General features: G+C 42.7%; 1 long non-coding RNA gene and 1 pseudogene across 1 annotated transcript; one reads left to right on the forward strand and one right to left on the reverse strand.

The window, feature by feature from the left end:
* Window positions 1–1,135: 1,135 nt before the first annotated feature.
* On the forward strand, window positions 1,136–3,145 carry LOC116374441 (uncharacterized). The gene is made up of 2 exons (XR_004210365.1): window positions 1,136–1,709; window positions 1,778–3,145. It is a non-coding gene; the product is annotated as an uncharacterized LOC116374441 (long non-coding RNA).
* A 6,969-nt stretch (window positions 3,146–10,114) lies between these two features.
* Window positions 10,115–12,129, reverse strand: LOC116374437 (ferritin, middle subunit-like; annotated as a pseudogene).
* Between the last annotated feature and the right edge of the window lie 998 nt (window positions 12,130–13,127).

The following is a 13,127-nucleotide window of genomic DNA, read 5'->3' on the forward strand; positions in this document are numbered from 1 at the left end:
ACCATCATCCAGAAGGTCTGGGAACAGGGTCATCTACTCCACCGGAACACCACGACCAGTTGGCGCAAGTGGGTACGGCCATGGAGGAGGTCCTCGGCATTCTCCACCACCTCGATACCACTAGCATGGCTCTCCATACCCTATCAGAGGTCCTCGTACCACAGGTCGTCACAGTGAGCCAGTCCACCAGCCTACCCAGCCGTCCACCCAGGTCAGCGATGACGTACTGTCCCTTCTGGGGAAGTATGACGTACTCCATCGAAATGCCGTGGCTTCCTACTCCAGTGCTCCCTCTATTTCGCCCATCAGATGGGAGACCCCACCACCGAGAGGTCCAAGGTTGCCACGGTCATTTCCCTGCTGATCTGGCGGGCGTTGGCGTTGGCTACGGCTGTCTGGGAGAGAGGAGAGGAGGAGCTTGGTTCCTATGAGTGGTTCATGGTTCTGTTCAGGGCGGTCTTTGACCATCCTCCAGAGGGCAGAGAGGGAGGTGAGCAAGGTGCCCAGACTGCTGCGGAGTATGCCCTCACCTTTTGGACTGTGGCAGCCTCCAGTAGATGGAATGAGCCGGCACTCCTCATTCTCTTCTGGAGAGCCTGAACCCATGGAGGTACGGGCCACACACCTTTCCTAGGCAGAGTAGCATCGCCAGAGACAGCTGGGGCTCTGTCCCTGTTGCGGCCAGGAGGGGCACCAGCTTCAGCGTTGTCTGGTGTGTTGCAACTCAGAGTTAGGGCAGAGACGATTACCTCGTAATCTTCCATCTCCAGGGTAGGTGTGAGTTTTCCATCATCGTTTTCCACCTTACCCTTTCTGGTTCCCATTTTACTGGCTGGCTGTCCCTCAAGTGTGGTCTCTACAGCTCTAATGGACTCCGGGGCCGCAGGGAACTTCATCGCCCAGGACTTGGCTTTCTCCCTGACCATAAATTGGCATCCGCTTTCCTCTCCTTTTCCAGTCCAAGCCCAGGAAAAGCAACCATTGGGATCCGGCATAATCACACACATTACAGCACCACTCACCCTCACCATGGGACCCATGCACCAGGAAAGCCTTCCCTTCCTTATCATAACTGCACAAAGTCATCATCACAAAGTCATCCTTGCCCCCCCCCCCCCCCCCCCCATGCCTCCAATGTCATAACCCCACCATCTCCTGGTCGAGGATAAAAATCACTGCCTGAAGACCTTCTTTCCTGTAACCTGTGGTTCCACACCAGTTGAGAGTCCCGAAAGTGCCCTCCAGCCCATCAGTCGGTCCTCCCGTATCATTGGCCCTGTGATTTGTGACGTAGATGTGGACATCCGGCAGGCTCTGGGGAAGGAATCCCCTCCTGCTACCGGCACTCCAGAACGCATCTATGTCACCACGGGGGTAAGAGATCGGCTGTTCACCTGGGCACACGCATTCCTCGCCTCTGGACACCCAGGTATCACTTGCACTATCCAATCCCTCTCTGAAAAGTACTGGTGGCCCACCTTGGCGCAGGGCATCGCCTGCTATGTCAACTCCTGCTCCATATGTACCCAAACCGAATCACCCCGGCACGCTCCAGCAGAGAAACTACTTCCCCTTCCCGTGCCTCAGGGCCCTGGTCCCATCTGTCCATAGACTTCGCTCCACAAGGAACTTCCAGCTCCGCCTGCCCTCCCGGAAGCTGAGCCCCCCAGTTTGTGGGGCCCTTCACGGTCCTCCGAAGGGTCAATGAGGTAACTTACCATTTTCAACTCCCCACCAAATACCAGATCTTAACCTTTTGTCATGTTACCCTCCTCAGGTCGGTGGTTCCCGGTCCACTGGCTGATGCGTCCCCCATGACACCACTCCACCTCAACTGAACATTGATGGGACCCCTACCTATGCCGTCAGGTCCCTATTGGACTCCCGACGTCAGCTTCAGTACCTGGTGGACTGGGAGGGGTGCGGTCCAGAGGAAAGCTGTTGTGTTTCGGACGACGACATCCTAGACCCCAACATTGTCCAGGATTTCCATCTCCGCCTTCTCATTGCCCTAGGGCCGTCCTCCTGGTCGGCATCTTCGGGAGGGGGTACTGTCACACCTACTCCCGCTCCCTCTCTCCAAAACCGGCTCTATAAGTCATAGCTACTATCTAGGTTTATTATTATCATTTTTTATTATAACCGGTGTTGCAAAAGGCCTGTGACATACCTAGCGTTCTTTTTCTTTGTGGAAATTGTTAGTTTTTGACTAAAGAATGTGTAATGCTTAGGAGAGATGGTAATCCATGATTCAGATCAGGAGGATTGAGATTGTGAGTCATTTTCATAGTCTCACAAAAGGACAAATGTTCCTGTATTTGCTGTCACCTCAACTGTTGCTCGTCAGCAACAACCTTATGAAGTGTTGTTAGTCAGCTGAAACCCTCACTCATTCAAAGTGACCTTGTTTTAGCAGAAGGGTCGACTTCAGGAGTAAACGTTATTTATAATAAGGGTTACACAGAGAAAATCGGACATCTCTGAAATGGAAATGGATGTCTCTACGTTCAGCAAATTATATTTTACCTAAACCTTCACTGAACGCTTGATAAAAAAACAAGTGACACTCCTCATGCCCCAACAATTATTAAAACAAAGTGGATAACAGAACATCCTTACAGTTTAACCTCACCTCTTGGAGACACCAGAGCCTTAGATATGCCGTTTCAGAAACTGTTCTTCGTCCTGTCAGCACTACATGGCAACGCAGGAATTTTGATAGCGGACAGGGCTGCGGGCCAGAAGGTTGTGTTTTCACAGACACCTATGGACAAGAGTAAGGTTGGAAAGATCTAATTCATAGTAAAAGCATTGCATGAGTCTATCATCATATTTGCAGAAAAATTTGCCATTATAAACAATTCATGCAACTCTACGGAATTTTACATATTAGCAGAATATTTTTTAATACTACACAAATTACTCAAATTACAGGCTAAGAATGGACATGGAGATAGCCCTATGTGTTCATCTTATCCAGTGATGACCTGTCATTCAGGGCAGCTTGGTTTTTCATGTTTAGCTTTGTTTGAGCCTCACCTATTTTGCATGTTAATCTGGCAATATGTGTCACATATCAGTTTGCAAACAATGTACAAAGAATAGAAAAGAAAAAACATTAAGTTAATAAAACCACATACAAACATTGTCTCTTCTTTTGCTTTCTTGAGTAAGGCACCTCCAAAATGGAGGTGTTTCCACCTAGCTCAGTGCTTTCTGTGGTGGTGGTAATGTTCTCTACTTGCACCATGATTGGCTCAGTGTTCTGACGCTCATGGGGACACTACGTCAAAGAAAAATGTATGGGGAGAGCTCGGAAATTCAACCCCCTTCGGTGCTGCCATGTAGTTACATAAGAAGTGCCCATCTAAGAAGGCTCAAGGTCATTGGCCACAGATAAAATGATGTCAAATCACGTTATATCTACCGTAGCTTTGATTGGACTGATCATGTCAACATCAAACTTTCTACTGGCAAATCCTTTTCACTCCTTGTCAAATGAAGGGAATTCTGAAGAGAAATTATAGATAAAACGTCGGCCATTGGACATAAACATTGCACATCAAATTGGTAATCGCAAATTCAACAATGAGTGGTTTGGAAGGAATCAGTGGCTGAATGCAAGCATTGCAAAGCAATCACTAGCCTACTATTCAGTGGAGTTGGTTTGTTCGAAGCTTAAAAGGATAAACATTCAACATTGGCCATGCCAATGGCTGAGTTCAAAACAACTAGAAACTTGGAACTGGGAAATCTCAGACTTCAGTGAGTTCAAGACACCTGGGAACTCAGAAAGCTCAGACTGGGAAAATACGTTTTGAACGGTCATTCAACTTGGAATTCCATGTCGGGAACTCAGGCATCTTTCTGGAGCTCCGACCTGAAGATCACTGACTTCATGATTCAACCGTGTTTTTTTGTAGAGTTTCCAGTTGTCTTGAAAGCACCATAAATCCAGAGGATGCAAGACTTTGATGACAAAATTTGCCCACAAAGGACCGCCGCGCAACCTTCCTGTTCATGTGAGCACAGCACAAACAGATGAGTCCAGAAAGGCGTTGTATGCTGCTGCATAAATTATATAATATGCCAGGGAGATATACATACTGTAGCTAATAAAGTAATACCAAGTGTATGCTGTGTAGTAAACTGTTAGTAGCCCATGTCCCTTACTCAAATAATTGGGTCATTTTCCCCCTCATAACTTAGCCTACTGTTCGCACTTGGTGTTGCACATGTAGCCTAAAGCCTGTTTTAGAGAAATGTCATCAACAAATATTGTAAGAGCTTTCATTGTCTGCTTCTATGCCCCCTATGTTTATCCTACGGTTCTGACTTGGTGCACAGGGAGAATACTGTAAGAACGGCCCATGTTCTTAATTCTGCCGCTGTACGTTTCAAAAGTGCTGAACAAATAGTTATATTGACTACATTCATCCTACTTCACACATTAATGTCTTTACCGAAATTACGCATTGCCTCTTAACCGCTCGTCGTCCCCTTATGCCATCATTTGCGCTTCTCAATTGTCAGTAGAAACATCTGATTTGGCAAGTCAGCCATACCAGCTATCTGTTTTTTATAAAGGCAGTAATTGAGGCTGAATGAACTGTATTGCTGCCAGGTGTAGCAGGAGTAAGGTGTTGAGCCTGCTGTTGGAAAATCTTTATGTAGGCCCTAACATTTTGGGCACCGTTATCGTGCAATTCATGTATTGTTTAGTGCTTTGCTGGCATGCAGCTACTTTTCTTTTTTTTGGGGGGGGGGGGGGGGGGGGGGGGGGGTTTACCCCACCAGTGATCTTATCATATTTCTCCAATGTCAAATCAGTGTGTCTTGTTTCCAACGAATCTGTCCCTGTTAGGAATCTGACTGTAGTACTTTCTTTCAAAAGTTAGGCCTAGCTTTCCACCCCAGACAGTAGGCCTACCGACGCAGATTTTTTTTTTGATTTAACAGATGACTACTCTTCTTTAACAACAGAAGGTCTCAAGGGTTTCCCTAAAAACTGTCTGGGTATAAACATCTGTTGTACACAAAGTAAATAGCTTAATCAATGGAAAGTGACAGAATTAGATTACTTCTCAAGCAAATTACATTGTTTGCCTCCTTCACTATAGGAGATTGTAGCTCAGACTCTGAATGTTAAAGAAACTAAACAATGACATTCCCATATGGATCGAAGTTACGTCTTTCCAGGGTATTTTCAAGTTGTTTTTTGCATAAAGCATAACGGACCAAAGTGCTGTTATAGATCACTGTATGTAATTGGATCGGTTTTATTTTATTCCAAATCTTAAGATAACAATGGGTAACGGACCAGACTGCTGTTATAGATCACTATATGTAATCGGATCTGTTTTATGGTAGCCATTTTCTTAATGACATTTTCTTCAATAAAAGGTAGGCCTATGTCATACCCTCTCATACCCCCTCTATTCCAGTACTGGTTTTAACTTAACAGTCCTTCACTGACTTGGAGGGAGGCTATTTAAAGAGTGCATGGTGGGTGGAGGAATTGAACGACAAATCTATGGATATAGCAGCCTATAGCCTAATTCTGTCTGTCAAACAGGTAGAGCTACCTCTTATTTCTGAAACAGAAAGGAAGAAATAGGCTCCAACACAAAGCCCTTTTGTTGTTAGTAAAGTCTAATTAAATGAAGACGGTTTAAATGAATTATTCCTTCTCCAATTTGCCTATTTTCAGCACTATCAGCTGTCCATTTCCAATTGATTGTGCCGTGACTGCTGCTTCAAGTTTCAGCACCACAATGTAAGTAACTAAAATCTGGCTTACTGTGATGTCAATAACTTGGATAAATACATCATGGGCAAGAAACATTTTGTTTTTCTTGAAATCAATTATAGTAGTAGCAAGCTATCAAAGTTGACCTCCGGTCCTCAAATGCTCTGCTTCTCAAACTGAACAGAACATAGGCTATAGGCTAGTCTACGCGCAAGATATTGCATTTTTTTGGACGAACAGAACATAGGCTATAGGCCTACACAGCGCAACATTGGTTAGGCAGCAAAAAAAACGGTATTGATCAGCAAGGGCAGAGCAGGCCTCAGGGTTGGAATATCCGTTGCAGTGTGTAAGCAGTCTAGTTTTATTTATGCTATCCCAGCAGCTATCTTAGAAATATAACTTTTCTCTGTGCTTCTCTGAGGATGCACTTCGTAGCCTGTAGCCTATAGGCTATAAATCATTTGATTGAGACCACGCTAAATAACCTATAGGGACACTTCATATTTCACAACCAACAGAGAATTTCAAATTACATGACCCTCCCCTGCACTAGATTTAAAAAATAGTAAATCCTCCTCTTGACTGAAATTGAAAAAGCATGACCCTCCCCTTTTTTCCTCCAGGTACCCACCCTGTACATCTCTTAGCATTACAAATTAATCGTACTAACTAAGAATGTTCTTAAGTTAAAGTTATAAACAGAAGTGATAGTAATACTATAAATGATTAACCGTTACAGAACTCTTCTGAAGGGTGACACAGCGTTTTTAGTCTGTACTCTTTCTCCCTCCCCCTCTATTCCTATTTGTCTCCCTCCTTCCCACTCTTTCTCCTGTCATAACCTCCCGTTGGTTGTACTACAGTATGGACTGACTCAGGCTCTGCCCTGGCTGTATTTCTGCCTTGTCATTGTGACTCAGCATTCTGGAGACCCAAACAGAGACGGAAGAGGACGCAAAATGTTCACTCCCTCAATGGTTCTGTTTCAATAGATGTCAAGGACTATGCAGACCACTATCGCATTGGTTTCTATGGAGTACCCCACTATCACCGTGACAATGGTGGAAGGAGACTAGGTCTCATGACTATTGAAACAGACTTGAGCGGCGAAGAGTGGGCGAAAACGTCCTGAGACTAGGAAAAAAAGGGAAGAAGTAGAGAACAGTAGTAACATACTCTGTAACTTACTAAGGCATTTTAAACAAATAGCTGTAATATGGTTGTTTCTGATGAATGTTGGAGGGAAAATACACCAACAACTTTCCTGATCATTTGGCCAATATACCCCAATCACAACTCAAGTAACAATATTTTTCAATATTACTTTAAACTGTAGGTCTACCTAACAGTTTAGAAAATCACCACCAAACCCCTTGGTTTTTCACACTCAATAGTTTCCTGTGTGTATCAAGAATGATCCACCTCAGATAGGGACATACAGCCAATTTAACACAACTGTGGGAAGCATTGGAGTCAACATGAACAAGCATCCCTGTAGAATGCTTTCGACACCCTGTAGATCGAGTCCTTGCCCCAACGAATTGAGGTTGTTCTGAGGGAAAAAGGGGAGTTTGCAATTCAGTATTAGGAAGTTGTTCTTGATGTTTTATACACTCAATGTATATATACAGTGCCGTACAAAAGTATTTCCCCCTTTCTGATGTTCTCTATTTTTGCATATTTTTGATACTGAATGTTATCAGATCTTCACCCAAAACCTAATATAAGATAAAGGGAACATGAGTTTACAAATAACAACAACAAAAAAGATTTACTTATTTTATTTATTTAATTAACCAAGTTACGCAACACCTAATTCCCCTGTGTATCAAAGTAATAACTGGTATTGCCACCTTAAGCTGCAATTACTAAAAACAAATGCCAAATACCATATCGGTCCAAATTATCAGGCAGGTGTGTTATTTAGCAATAAGCATGACAACCTATATTATGGGGTTGCATGGGGTTTCCCATCAACATTTACCCCAGTGTGCTAATCATTAGCTAGATCAGTGGTTCTCTATCCTGGTCCTGGGGACCCAAAGGGGTGCATATTTTAGTTTTTTTCCCAAGCACTACACAGCTGATTCAAATAATCAAAGCCTTTTGATGAGTTGATCATTTGAATCAGCTGTGTAGTGCTAGGGCAAAAACAAAAATGTGCACCCGTTTGGGTCCCCAGGACTGGTTTTGAGAACCAGTGAGCAAGATCATAAACTCAAAACATTATCTTGTTGCTAGCAACATAGACTATTGCTGACTTGACTGTCCCAAACTTTCCACCGGTACTCAGCCAAGTATGTATATATACTGAATAATGTAGGCCTATCTGTTACAACGGACTCCTGTTACTGCTTACCATGCTATGTTGTTGTCTCTCTTGACGTGAAAGGCCTTTTGCCTTTTGTTAGGCCGTCATTGTAAATAAGAATTTGTTCTTAACCGACTTAGTTAGCCTAGTTAAATAAATAAAGATTACAAATAAATAAAGCACTTCTCTGCAGCTTTGACATTATTGATCATAATCTGCTGCTGGAAAAACGTAAGTGTTATGGCTTTACATCCCCTGGCTTTACATCCCCTGCTTGTGGATCTAGAGTTACTTGTCTAACAGAACACAGAGGGTGTTCTTTAATGGAATCCTCTCCAACATAATCTAGGAAGAGTCAGGCATTCCCCAGAGCAGCTGTCTAGGCCCCTTACTTTTTCTATCTTTACTCATGACTTGCACTGGTGCTGAGTGAAGCCTGTGTGTCTGTGACTCAACACTACACACATCAGCTACCAGAGCAGGTGAAATCACTGCAACACTTAAGAGCTGCAGTCATTTTCAGACTGGGTGGCAAGAAATAAGTTAGTCCTAAATACATGAATTTCAAAACTAAAGGCATTGTATTTTGGACATAAAATAAAAACACTAAACCCTGAACCTCAACTAAATCTTGTAATGGATAATGTGGAAATGTAACAAGTTGAGAATAAACTTCTGAAATGGTAAAAGCATATGGATACAACACTAGCTAAGATGGGGATAGATCTGTCCATAATAAAGCACTGCTCTGCCTTAACGCTTTCAACAAGGTAGGTTCTACAGGCCCTTGTTTTGTCGCATCTGGACTACTGTCCAGTCATGTGGTCAGGTGCCACAAAAAAGGACTTAGGAAAATTACAATTGGCCCAGAACTGGCCTGCACAGCTCACCCTTAAATGTACGCAGAGAGCTACAAGACATACCGCCAGGTCTCTTCACAATTCCAGGACAGAGTATGGGAGGTGCACAGTACTACAGAGAGCCATGACATGGCTGCTATTCCACATCAAGTAACTCAAGCAAGCAGTAAAGTAAGATTTAAAACCATAAAAACACAATTACATATTCACTATAGATACACACACATGGATTTTGTGTTGTAGATGTGGTGGTAGAGTAGTGGCCTGAGTGGGAAGCATTAATGTTTTGTGAAATCTTTTTAATGTAAGGTTAGTTAATGTATAGAACTGCCTTTATTTTGCTGGACCCCATGAAGTGTAACTGCTGCCTTGACAGCAGCTAATAGGGATCCATAAATACAAAATGTTGGGAAATGAAGGAATATGCAATTTAATCAGATGCCATCTAGTGGCCTTTTTGGGTACATCAGATTACAAATCTCTGGCCCTCTTTGTGTAAAATGTTTTCAAATAGAATGACAAAGCTGCAAAACTACCCTAAATATAAACCAAGATAGTCAATACCATACAAATGTACTCAATTTTACCATGTCAATAATTGGTTGTATAAAGAATAGTTGAAAATTCCAATGCCGAGTAGACCATCTTCCCCTTTAACCAAGTTGTCTAGCCACCAGAAACTCCTTTACTATATCTTGAAAACAATATTTTTCAGTTCAAGTATTAAAGTTCAATTTGCCTGTTAATTACCAAAATGACAGCGTTCTGTAACTTATGGGGAACTATTGGGCATTACCAAATGAAATAAATAAGTGGAGATTTGCCAGTCAGAGCCAAACTTCCCATCACTAGAGAAATGTGCCATAACAGCTGGCTAACAGTTTTGATTGACCTCTAGGCTGTCTAATAAACTTGTGATGCACAGTGTAAAGGTCTACATCAATTGTAGGTAACAGTTTCACTCCTACGGCGCTAGAGTTGACAGCTGGGTCCTTAATTGAAATGTCCTTTACTGTATCTTGTAATAGTGCCACCCTGTGGTCAGAGGTAACATCCTTTAAAACTCATGTTTAACTTCTATTGTTATGACCCTCAGTCACTAGTAGGTCTGCAATTAAATATTTCTCACTGGTATGAAGACGCTCAGTAAAAGAGCAAAGCACCTGAATAGACTGATACAACATCCATTACTACAGGTCAACACTTAGAAAACAGAAACAAACAAACTTTTTTTATTGTTTTACAAGAAGCCTTGCCTCCAAAATACAGTAGTGTTGTCAACAGAAACAATGTCACAGCAGTGTTGCAATTCACCAGTTTAACACTCTCCCATCCCTATAAAAGCAAAGCCAGGAGGATCTATCAGAGAAGCCAGGAGTCCTGGTCTGAGGCATGAGGCCATAGCCTGGGGATGGAAGTGGTTTAGCTCTGGCCTCCCAGGGTGTGCTTGTCAAACAGGTACTCTCCCATCTTGTTTTTGACAGCATCCATCTTGGTGAGGTTGGTGATGTGGTCTCCCAGCTTCTTAATGGCCTCCACCTGCTCATTCAGGTAATGGGTCTCCAGAAAGTCACACAGCTAAAGAGGGAAAACAGGTCAGACAAAATAATGATTACCGACTATTGTAACAGTAATTACAGTAACACACAATAGCCTGGTGGTAATGGCATAAGTGTAGATAATGAGGTGTCTATTTTTTAACGAGTCAAGTCCATTAAAACACTGCTTTACAATGGCATCCTAATGTGGAACAATAGGTTAACTGCCTTGTTCAGGGGCAGAACACATTTTTACCTGGTCAGCTCTGGGATTCAATCCAGCACCCTTTAAGGCCCAAATCTCTAACCCCTAGACAACCTGCCACCCCTTATGCATTAGCTGCATTGTGAGCATCTGTGGACTATTGTGTGCGTGTGACGAAGCAGGTAAACAATCCGGTGTCATTAGTTATCAGAGCTACAACAACCTGATCATCTCCTGGGACAGTACCTGTATTCTATGTGATGTGTGGTTCCACCATAACTTACATGGGGGTCAACCTTGTCAGAGGCAATCTTGTGCAGGTCCAGCAGGGCCTGGTTCACATTCTTCTCCAGCTGCAGAGCACACTGCATGGCCTCCAGCCCATTGCCCCACTCATCACGTTCTGGCTTCTACACAGGACAGAGTGAACACAGAAGTGTTAAGGACTACTAGCAGACGTTGAGGTCAGGATAAAGTGAACAGAGTTACACCCCTCACAGTTTCAGTTCAGTGGTTAGAGGCAGTATGTTTAGGACTACAGGTTCTCTAGATCAACTAAACTCTGTAGACACTTTCCTCCATGGAGGAAAAACATCAGTCTACAATCTAAATGTGTTTGATGCTCAGGCGCTCACCTTGATGTCCTGGAGTAAAATGCGTCCACCTCTCTTGTTCTGGAAGGAGAGTAGCTTGTCCGCGTGCTCCCGCTCCTCGTCGCTGTTCTCCTTGAAGAAATGCGCGAAGCCTCGCAGAGCCACATCGTCACGGGAGAAATAGAAAGCCTGGGGGATAAACAAAACATTGTAGTTAGAAAAAGGAAAAAAACATGACAGCATTCTGTTCTTGTTGTGGCAACTAGGCTTGATGATATAGGGATGAATCAGTCTGTTGTCTACTTGGTACCTGACTTTTAACCTGTCAATGAGTTGTTACGCGCTCTGACAGAGGTAGGATAGATTCAACTTCATTTGTATGCTATTTCTAACTGGAGGGTCTTAATAGCCTTGCCAAGTAAAACTCAAATGTACTTCACGGAGTTGAGATTCTTGGCTATTAATTGTCTAGGACAACAGAAAAATCAGTGGAAAAAAAGCCATTTAGGACCAGGCATAATAATACACAGGTAGATCAACAAAACGGTCATCTTGGTAGACTCCTTACCATTGAGGTGTAGGTGTAGGAGGCAACATCTCCAAGTTGATCATCCGGTGATGGCAGCTTCGCAATCGTGGTGATAGTTCTGGCGGATCTGAGACTCCATCTTGGCAGATTTTCTTTTATATCAAAATAAAAAGTAAAAAAATAGAGTTTAAACTATATTGCTATTATAGTTCAAGTAAGTGCTATGTCATTAATCCTTAATGTTCTATAATGCGGGACGAAGGCAGAGGAGTTCCGTTCAATCACTGTTGAAGCAAGAACTTCTTCATGCGTCTTCTCAGACTTGTGAACTAGAAGGAGCCTTGTTCGCTCTATTTATTGTTCCAAAAGGAATGCGTCAGTGAAATCCACCCTCACAGAGCGTTTCAATCACCTTTAGAAATCAACAGGAACTTGCCGGATCAATGAATTGTTCTCAGGAGTGAAAACATTGTGTGTTCTTGAATTCTTGATAATCGTATAGTTGGCCATCATTGTTCAATAATTGTTTAATCCAAATAATGTTGTTGTCAAACCAGTCTTTTTGATATGGACCCTGATTTAACTTTATTGTTAATTTTTGATCTTTAATGGAAGATTTGTTAAAGCTTAAACATTACGAAACTTCTATATGATAAATCCGCAAGTAATTTGACAATATAACTCCAACAAAAATGATTTACTTATTTTTTTATTTTTAATTACCCAAGTTACGCAAACCTAATTCCTTTGTTTATACGAAAGTAATTACTGGTTTTGCTAATTAGCTGCAATACTAAAAACAAATGCCAAATACCATATCGGTCCAAATTATTAGGCACGGTGTGTTATGTTGGCTGATAAGCATGACAACCTATATTACGGGTTGCATGGGGTTTCCCATCAACATTTACCCCAGTGTGCTAATCATTAGCTAGATCAGTGGTTCTCTATCCTGGTCCTGGGGACCCAAAGGGGTGCATATTTTAGTTTTTTCCCAAGCACTACACAGCTGATTCAAATAATCAAAGCCTTTTGATGAGCTTGATCATTTGAATCAGCTGTGTAGTGCTAGGGCAAAACAAAAATGTGCACCCGTTTGGGTCCCCAGGACTGGTTTTGAGAACCAGTGAGCAAGATCATAAACTCAAAACATTATCTTGTTGCTAGCAACATAGACTATTGCTGACTTGACTGTCCCAAACTTTCCACCGGTACTCAGCCAAGTATGTATATATACTGAATAATGTAGGCCTATCTGTTACAACGGACTCCTGTTACTGCTTACCATGCTATGTTGTTGTCTCTCTTGACGTGAAAGGCCTTTTGCCTTTTGTTAGGC

Source organism: Oncorhynchus kisutch, linkage group LG6 (genome assembly GCF_002021735.2).
Source record: "Oncorhynchus kisutch isolate 150728-3 linkage group LG6, Okis_V2, whole genome shotgun sequence".
Taxonomy (NCBI): Eukaryota; Metazoa; Chordata; class Actinopteri; order Salmoniformes; family Salmonidae; genus Oncorhynchus; species Oncorhynchus kisutch.